At 38.8% G+C, this 10,240-nt stretch overlaps 1 pseudogene; it reads right to left on the bottom strand.

Annotated features, from left to right (window-relative positions):
• Positions 1 to 698: 698 nt before the first annotated feature.
• On the bottom strand, positions 699 to 5,982 carry LOC144434108 (glycoprotein-N-acetylgalactosamine 3-beta-galactosyltransferase 1 pseudogene; annotated as a pseudogene).
• Between the last annotated feature and the right edge of the window lie 4,258 nt (positions 5,983 to 10,240).

Below are 10,240 nucleotides of genomic sequence, written 5' to 3'. Positions count from 1 at the left end.
GTGTCCTCTGTTGGATGGTTTACATTACAGTGTTTCAATCGATGTATGAAAGATGAAGTATTGATGCATTACTGAACTTGCACTGATGTATTGATATAGATTTTAGCTATAGTAGTCACAACATTGCCTACTCGGCGGCAAAGTTGAATAACAGTTTACTTTGATAATACCACCGAACGGTATGTGATATTCATTTGTTGCAAATAAACTCCGTCTATTGGTAGATGTCATCACAGCTAGATGTACAGAGTGATGTATTAGACAACAAACCTCGGTAACTGTAAGAGGGGCCAAATTTGAAAATTGTTATAACTGAAATTATCAGTAATGTGCGTCATTAAGATGCACACACTGTTGCGACAAAAGACCTACTTCGGTAATATATCAGTATGTTGCTGTAGTTTATCGTTCATACTTTGATTGGAAGAACTGTAATGTTTGTCTATTTGTAGTATTTCTACAAATTACTTTTCTTGTAAATGCATTTCATAAATAATGGTCTTGTACCTAATTAAATTAAATTCCATTCCATTCAATATAAAAAGTTTATTTCCCACATCCAAAATTTCTCTTTAGTGTCACCCTAAAGAGACAAAAAAACAAAACTATATCAAGAACTTGAAGCAGAATACACCTTTCTTCATTCCATGGTTACCGTCAGACATATCCGTTGCGTTGCATAAACTGCTTCTGTGTGATCATGGCTCATGATGCACTCTTTCCAATCCGCTAACTTTGTAAATGAGATATTCAAAAAGATACAGCTCGATCGGTTGGAGTTTGTGAGTAGATATGAGTGAATCCGAACAGCAGTCTTTACCCTGCAAAATAAAATTCTATTGATAACAAACCTATTATAAGGTTTGACAATTAGCAAGCCTTGCCCTTGTAGAATGGAATCTTTAAGTATTGAAGATTTTGAGTTATACAGTAATATTGACATTTAAATTTGATTTCAATCAAATTTGCCTTGTCATGCAACAAAGCGACGTGTATATGGCGTGTACAATATTTCACCTTTGTGCCAGGTTTGAACGAACTCGGAAGTTGTATTTTAGACATATGGGATGTGTACGGAAGAATGGACGGACTGACAAACGGATGGAACCCACACTGTAGAATAGTCCCCATGGGCCTATTCCCTCGGGCATATAAAATATCTAACATGCTTGCTGTGCTATGTGCGATTTGATTTGTTAATAATTTATAACATAATGCCACATACTCCTGACGTTAGACCCTGTAATGTGGCAAACCTGAAGCTACAGCTCTCTGTCGCAGTTACTCTTCAAAGAGAAACGTCTCAACATTTTAAACTACAGTATGTTTAGGACAACAATTATTAGTAATAGTGACTAGCCGGATAGATTCTTGTATAATGACTTACAAATTATGTTTGACGTCCCTGAACATGAATAGGTAGCCACGCTGCAGCACATGGAGAAAAGGAACGCGTGGTACTCTTCATACAGAAATATAGATATAGCACATACATGTATTTATTTTAACGTGAGGATGACAACATTTGAACGCAAGTGGACGTCAATGTCATACTATGTCAATATAATAGTTTGTGTTTTTTTCAATTTCCGTCCCAATTTTGTTTTAATTTAGCATATTATAAAGACATACTTCGTGATATACAGTTAGACATAATACCCTGAAGGTGAAATTTGCCTATACTCCAAAAAGAGAGAGAAAGATATCACTGAAGCTGACTGGATCATCATTTTTGCGACACTTGTGCAATATTTGATGTGAGGGAACTGATATAACTTATCACGGACTCAATTCAAATTCAGTTGTCTTTTATCTTATCTGCATTTGTGTACATGCATGGATTGGCAGTTGACTTCTTTTCTAGTAATAGACACTCTAATTTTGCCCGTTTAAGGGAACAATCAAAACTTACGGCGGGGGGGGGGGGCGATCTGACGAGAAAATATTGTGGTAAAAATGTACCAGGTATAGTAAACCACTGTTCCTGAGGAATTAATTTGGTCCAGATCATGAGCAAAATATTTCATAGCCCCCCCCCCCCCTCAGACCATTAGAATTTTCAATCCCATCGCACCCCCATTCTTGGTCACCCTGCCGTATATTTTGTTATCTCCCTAGTGCGTTCATAATTGCTCTAGAATCAAAATACCCCCAGGAGACTGTATTTAGCGGCACATGTTATACCAACATCCAATTAATTGTTCGAACGTTTAGTCACGCGACGGCAGTCAGTTAGTAGTAAATACCCTGCCGCGCCAGTAAAATAATAACATGTAGCAGGGATAGAGTTTCCCGTCACGAGCCCTCATTGCATGCAATAGCCTATAATATGATACTAGTCAAATCGTGTGGGGATGTCGGCTATCGCCTTCTCCCATCAGGGTTATGGCTTGCTAGGCATGATGATAAGATGCGATAGCCAAATTCCTCCACAAGACTTGACTCTAGGGCCGGGGATGTGTGGAACATGTTTGACAGGAACATCAGTTATAAGCACTGCTGTACTGCTTATGGACATCGTCAAGTGGTGACAGCCACCACTTGACGATGTCCAAAACTTCCAGCAAGCTCGCTCTGATCGCGACTTCGGCAATTATAACATTATGCTGCATCGTGTATACGTCATTTGTGAACTTTCTTCTCAGACATTTTTTTTTAAAAACCCGATTGAGTACGGTTCGATTTATTTAAATTCCTTCCTTCGTATATTGTCGGTTGTTTTTGACTGTCTTAAAATTTCTCTTTGGGTGTGACTGCTCCCAAGGATGAGATGATCACTCCCAAAAAGACAAAATCAAGGACAAAGGATCGGCAAGGTAATAAAAGGAAATAAAGGAATCGAATCGTATGCCTACATCTGATTGTAATATTAGGTTGATACTATTAGATTGGGGGGGGGGTGAGGGTGGGATGTAACATTTTCTTTTAAAAGATTCACTCACCACAACATATGGAAAGTACTCATATTTTTGTATCCACTTCTGTAAAGTCGCTTTGAAATGATTGTCAAGTGACAAGATTACGAATCGTTGTTTTCCAAACTCATCCCTAGAATCACCGTGAATAACTCCCATCCTCTCTAAACACTCCCCCATAAGAACGTCTTCTTCTCCGTGTTCACCAGGTACACATAATTTGTGATTACGTAAACCCTTTTCCGCTAACATCATAAGGGCTGGCTTATTTAAGACATATCCGGCCCCTCCATGCATGAAACTTTGGTTTGTTCTCGGCAAAAGCAATCTATGCCCAAAATAAACAGGTTCTGGCGACTTATACTGTTCCAGCATTAGTCGTAGGTTATCAACCACAACGTATGTGTCGTCATCAGCTTTCAGGAACCAATCAGCATCGTCCAAGTGGTATCGGTAGATGTATTTGAACGCTGCTTTAGTTTTGCCCCAAAGTTTTTCGTAGCCTTCAGTAACATTTAGACCAATGATTGATTGATTACGATCATCTACGCTACTGAAGTACAACATTTTATCGCATCGTTTACTCCAGGTATCTTTCACAGCTTGTAGTCTGATTGGTGCAGTCGTCGGCGATGTCGTCACAAAACACAGTATTCTGACACTAGCTGCTGGATTCATTGAAGACACTGGAGATTTGGTTGTATCTGTGCGAAACAAATGACAAATTTAGTCTCATTCCACAAGGGGCAGTGAAAATGATTTGATTTGATGTGAGACTGGTGGTTGAATACCACCGATCTTTCTATTGTTTTTCTTTACCTGAATCGCCTTTTCCTCAACTGCATATAATCCAAATTCACTCTCTTAATTGACTGAATAAATGAAAACTATTATTATAAAACTATATAACTATTAATGAAACACTATTATTGACACCTTCTAATTACCATGGTAACAGTTACCCCCACAGTTTACCTACCAGCTTATCTTTTGGGATATTAACATACCAAATATACATACATCCACATTATACCTAATCAGTATGCGGAAACATATTTTTGATGTGATAATCTCCCAGAGGAAAAAGAATGTGGTGTTTTTATTTAGTCAATAGGGAGAGTGAATATTCAGCTGTCTACGAAAAGTCTAGTCAGGGAAAGAAAAACGATAGAAAAGTCAGTGTTATAAACCACCAAAATCAAGTCAAATCAAAATCAAAATCAAAATCAAGTCAAATCAAATCATCACTGGCATATTCGCTGTCCTCATGTGCTCATTCTCGCAAGCTGGGGCAACAAAAAAATAAGCTTTAGCATAATATGTATGAGTACATCTGTACCATAGTAACTTGCGAGCAAATATTACATGCATGGACGGTCATCATACAAAAAATGGGCGTTAGGCCAGAGAAAAAAAGCTGTTCAACGGGCCCTACCTACCCATATTTTTTGGCATTTCAATTTTTTTTGTTAGTGATGGGCAAAATATCCTCATGCTGGCTTTGCATGTCAGTGAAATGCACACTTTGTTTCAAAATTAAGGGAATTTCTTTATATTTTCTGAATAGTACATGTAACAATATACATTTGAGTCAATTCCAAATTATGTACTACCAGTGGTTTACTTGGCTCTGATGATGCATACAAGCATGAATTGAGATAAAATTAAACTGTTGCATATCCAATATTCACTAAACGAAATGAGCAAAACTTTATGACCATGGGAAGGGCAGTCATTGGGCCATCAAAAGTCTGATAGTCTGAAAGTCTTCAAATGTTTTACTCTTTCTTTATTCATGATTTTTTGGAATCAAATTAAAGTTCAGGAGAAGTCATTTACTACATCTGCAAGATATCTTTCAGCTTTGCCACAACAAAATACACTTCATAGCCAGATAAAATGTACTGCATGTCATAATTGTCTCTCAATTCTGGTATTTTAAAACCACATTCAAGCTTTGTAAGACTTTATAATTATGTTTTTTGTTTGATATTTTATGCCTCTAAATGGCCTCCTATATTGTCTTATTTTCAAAAAAGTTTACATTTTTGAGGATGTATCCTTCCAATCAGTAGCAATCACGGTAATAATATGATAAATAAACTACTACTACTACTACTACTACTGCTACTGCTGCTGCTACTACTACTACTACTACTACTACCACCACCACCACCACCACCACTACTTCTACTACTACTACTACTACTACTACTACTACTACTACTACTACTACTACTACTACTACTACTACTACTACTACTACCACTACCACTACTACCACTACCACTACTACTACTACTACTACTGCTGCTACTACATAAATACCTAATAATGCAATGACTTTGTATCATGACTTTGAATAGAAAAGTAGCTTTATACCAGTTACTGTGATTGATTGGGGTGGGGGGGGGGTGCGTCTGTTAAGCGCTGTCGTAAAGAGGCTAGAGGATTACGACGACGTTTAGTTATAATAGTACATGAATGAAACCCGAGGACTGTACGAGTCACGTATTGGAACGCAGAGTATAAGGCTTGGTTAGTGATTCTGTTTACAACAAATAAACACGTCCCCAACAACAACAACAACAACAACAACAACAACAACAACAACAACAACAACAACAACAACAACAACAACAACTACAACAAAGAATTGCATATGAAACCCCAGAAACAAACAAACATAAACAATGTAGTATTGTACAAACGTTTATTGAGATACATTATTCTGATCTTATGTACGAATAGTTATTCCGTTACACCTCCCATTCGGATCCCCATAGTAATTCTTTTACATCAATTTTTTACAGAGGTGATGTGTTGTGAGATGGTGAGGAGTTGTATTGGCGTGATTACATGTTTGTCTCTTTATTTTCATATGCAAGTCTCTGTTGTTATTTTATGTAAACACCAATTCAGATACCCCCTCCTTGCTAATGTCATTACATTTAATGTGTTGTCCACCCCCCCCCAAAAAAAAAAAAAAAATTAAAAAAAAAAATTGAAGAAATGCTAAAAAATTCCCAACGTCCGACGGTTACTTACCTATGTTTGATATAGACATGCTAACTACACTTCGACCATTACTGTCATCTTCTAGTTCGGGTTCCTGCCATGATGGATCGGAAATATTGCGAGAATATACCGTTGTATTAATTCCCACCGATGTCACCAAACGTGGTGGTAGAAAATTCGATATCCCGCGATTGAACAATACTATATACATAGTTAGTGTCACACACAAGACGAATAGAAATACTAATGTCTTTGATGTCCTTTTGAGGAAAAAGTGAACAACCGTACACGATGTTTGCATCATAGTAAATATGCTGGTAAGGACTAATCAAATATAAGGGAGGCTTCAGTAATTAAAGGGGGCGGGGAATGCAGGCCCTGGCTGTTTCGTAAAATATGTTTGTCCCCGATTCCACCGTGCTAAAAAATGTCTCTCCCTCAATTTCATTTCTCTAAAACATGACCCTTCTCCTGGTTGATTATTTCAGAAACATGAGTTAAATGTTGTCAGCCATGACAATGGAAATATTAAATGAGTCCCAGAATCAGTGGTAAGGACTTAATCTCACTACTGTCATCAAACTAACAGTTTTAAAGGCATTGGTTATTTTCAACTACCACCACCAGAGTGAATTTGTGTGAAGGCACTGCAATATCTGTGTTTGGATCTCAATGGCTGAGCTTTAAGATCACAAGTCCTAAAGACCAGATGAATACACTAGCTATCACTGATGACATGGTCAGGACCGAGATCAATATCTCCACAACATATATACTCCCTAATACTACCCAACTGTTCCCGTTTTGCTCCTGTAATACCCATTACTCATCCCACATCACAACTGACATTTGATTCACTGCATGCGATTGTCAGCGGCGATATTTGACTGATTTGGTGTACCCCTCCCCTTACTCTTACTCCTACCCCTACTCATACCCCTATAACAACAATCTTAATCCTAACCACTGTGGCAGTAACGGGGTGTAGATCTGGTGGCAGCGATGGGATGCTGCTATTGGAAAGTTAGACAATACAATGAGGCAAAGTAAAATGTGATTCTCTTCTCTCCTATTTTCTAAAATATGACCCTCCCCCAAGAACCGATGTGAAAAATGACCACTCATAACCCCCCCCCCCCGTGTAATTACTGGAGACTCCCTTATGGAAACATTATTTGTCAACCTTATATTGCAGTGGTTCGTCTTTATTTTGAATTTAATACTAAAATGGATGATATGAGGGCCACATAGCGATAATATTTCTATTTTATCACGAGCCTGTTACCCGATTAGTAGACACCAGTTTTACGACTACTAATCGCGGATTTTAGAGTTCGATTCGTTGCTATGCGACCGAGCGCCCTCAGTCACTCAGTCACACGAACGGTTTCACGTACGCGTTGCAATGTTGTTTGACTTATCTGATAGACTTCTTGCAAGGGATTGAATTTGGCACTTTGTCTCCTGTGTTAGTGTTTGATAGTAGACAGACTACTACAATACGCTGGTGTGCACATTTATTTCGACAATAGAAATACCCATCATTGTTCACGGAGATGTTAGTACATTGTATGCCTACATTTCAACACTACGGCGGAAGCAATTTAGACCGTACTATCCGCGAGAAATGTTACACATTACATCTACTACATCTAGTAATTTAAAATTCATCCACAGCCATCCACACAATCATTAACATAGTGTCTTTGTTAATCAATCCTCAGCCCACTAACGATTTTTAGTGGTCTGAAATTCTAACCAATAACACAGTCCCCCAAAAGGTTAGTGTTTATTTGGACAGTTCTGTAATGTCCGAATATGGTTGTCATGTCAGCTCAGGATGCTACTTGTACATTGTTTACGCCACTATAGCACTGAGCTGGGGTTCACTGATTGGACGAACAACTTCTGTGCTGATTGAGGGACTTTGACCAGACTGTGGTTAGAAACCACAGTTGGCATCCAGACCATGCGTCCGTTCTCAGTTTCTTATATTTGGTCAAAGCTATTTAGCCTATGATGAGGCACGGATTCTGGACACAAATATAACACAAAACTTGAAATCGCCGTGAATTGTTTTCATATATAGAATGATGGCAATTCTTTCATCCCTGATATACACTGATATATATCCCTGGAGACACAAATAGGATTATGTCGGCACAACAAATAGGATTATGTCGGCACAACAATACTTTAATGAAAAGTCTTATGCCATCACAGACAAGTAACTACTCACTTGTTGCCATGAAAACAATATCGTGTAGCAGCTGTCATATGGGGTGAGATCCCGAAAAAAATAAATCATTTCAATATATCTCACCTTTTCTATTCCTGTTCAGCGGAGGGCAGCTCGGCGTTGCGATCTCTACGTAGCAGTAAACAAGTTTTATGTCTACACAGACAAAGAAACATTGGTTTTCTCAGTGGCCACTGTTGATTGTAGTTGGCACCCCCCTGTGTTTATCTTGGCTCTGATGAGGTTTGCAACCACACACTGTCATGTCAGTTTACAACGAGGAATGAACTTTATCACCAACGGTTGATACCATTCATTTAGGTGGGATTGATGCTTACATACGATAAAAACATATCAATTAATCAGAATACAAGGATTAACTTTAATCTCAATAAGTACAAGCATTTAGACATCTTTTTGAAGATGAATGAAATCTTCAAATTACAAATTAAATACATGTAAAAGCTTGTAGTTCATCACTCCCCGTTGACAAATCCATGGAATCTCACTCACATGGCACACGCACATGACGACAATACAACTTGTGTTGAGTTATGTTTAGGCTGCCAAAATGGTATACGCTTTCCAAGTACAGGTTTCATATCGTGACAAAACGCGGCAAATATATCTGAAAAGCTCTGTTTCTTATCAAGAACTTTGTCGTATGATAACAGAACAGATTCCGTCCATAGGATTCACCGAATTTCAGATAACATACGAGAACGAAGATGGAGTTGTTGTCACTCTTTCGGACAATGGTGTTGATATCTGTGATTTGTTTAGGTGCGCAGTTACTGTCAATAATGCAGAGTATCGTCGAGTACGCATCGGAGTGGTTGAGGGATGCTCACCTGCAACAACAACATTACAAGTGCAAGAAGTGAGAAAACGTAAAGGAGACCAAACAACTGGAACCTATCCTAAAAAGTTAAACTTCAGTCACTGCCAAATTGAACTTTTGGATGGACGTCCACAGGAAGATAGTGAATCGTCCCAGTCAGAACTACACAGTGCATGTACTCCCGCACGAGTGAAAAAAACTGAAGATGAATATGAATATAAGGCACCGTTACAGTTGGATATCGAGTATAAGGAGCGTGAGCTGTCTGACCTGAAAAGTGAATACAAAGCTGTACAGAAGGACATAGCTGCACTGAATGAGAAGTATAGTTCAAATGTCACACAGGACACCACAAAGAAAAGATGTGGCCGCTGCCACCTTCGTGAAGGTCATAATAAGACTCAATGTCCATACTCAATTTGTCAGTCAGCGCAGATATGTGGCGACATAAACCATCCGTCCCATGCAGAAGAGAAAGTACAGTTGAGTTCGCTTGCTAAACGAAGATGTGAAATAGAGAAAGACATGAAGAAAGTAGAGAGTGAGTTAGCTCACAAACGTGAATTAGCAGCGTCTCTTCTATCATCTTTTGAGAGAAAAATTGAAACTGCTCTCATTAATAGTGATAGAGACAAGTATCTCGTCGACACTCCAACAGGGCGTCAGCCAAGACGATATTTGCTGAACCACGATATCTCCGTCCTAAAGAAACATTACCATGACAAAGTGCCATACAACTTAGAAAGGGAGAGCGCGAAGTTTCAACAGGTTATATCAACGTATAAACAGCGACGAGGACTGGTAAAACCAAAAGATCGAGTCCGCGAGTTACTGGAGACAAATGATAAGTATAAAGTGACATTTCCCTCTGACGCGTCAACATCACAACGAGCTACCAAATCGAACACCGAGACAGACATGACAGAAGAGTCCATCGAATCAACAACATATGAAAAGACTGTCCCATCACCAGCAAATGCGTGTCTCGATCAAGCGTCTGTCATGTCTACATATCAACCACCAATCTACTATGGAGCAGGAACACCTTATGCTTACGCTATTCATCCATACTCGTCCATGTATAGCAGCTATGGTTATTTTCCACAAATGGGTACGCACACTGTCATGCAACCAACGAGTTCGAGTTGGAGTGGATATGTTACCAATCAAAACGACCCATCCTCTCCCCTCACATCGTCCGTCTCCACCGAAACTAGCGTAACTGAA

The sequence above is a fragment of the Glandiceps talaboti genome, chromosome 4 (genome assembly GCF_964340395.1).
Source record: "Glandiceps talaboti chromosome 4, keGlaTala1.1, whole genome shotgun sequence".
NCBI lineage: Eukaryota > Metazoa > Hemichordata > Enteropneusta > Spengelidae > Glandiceps > Glandiceps talaboti.
Note: the sequence above shows the minus strand (reverse complement) of the source record. Positions and strands in the feature narration are given on the sequence as shown.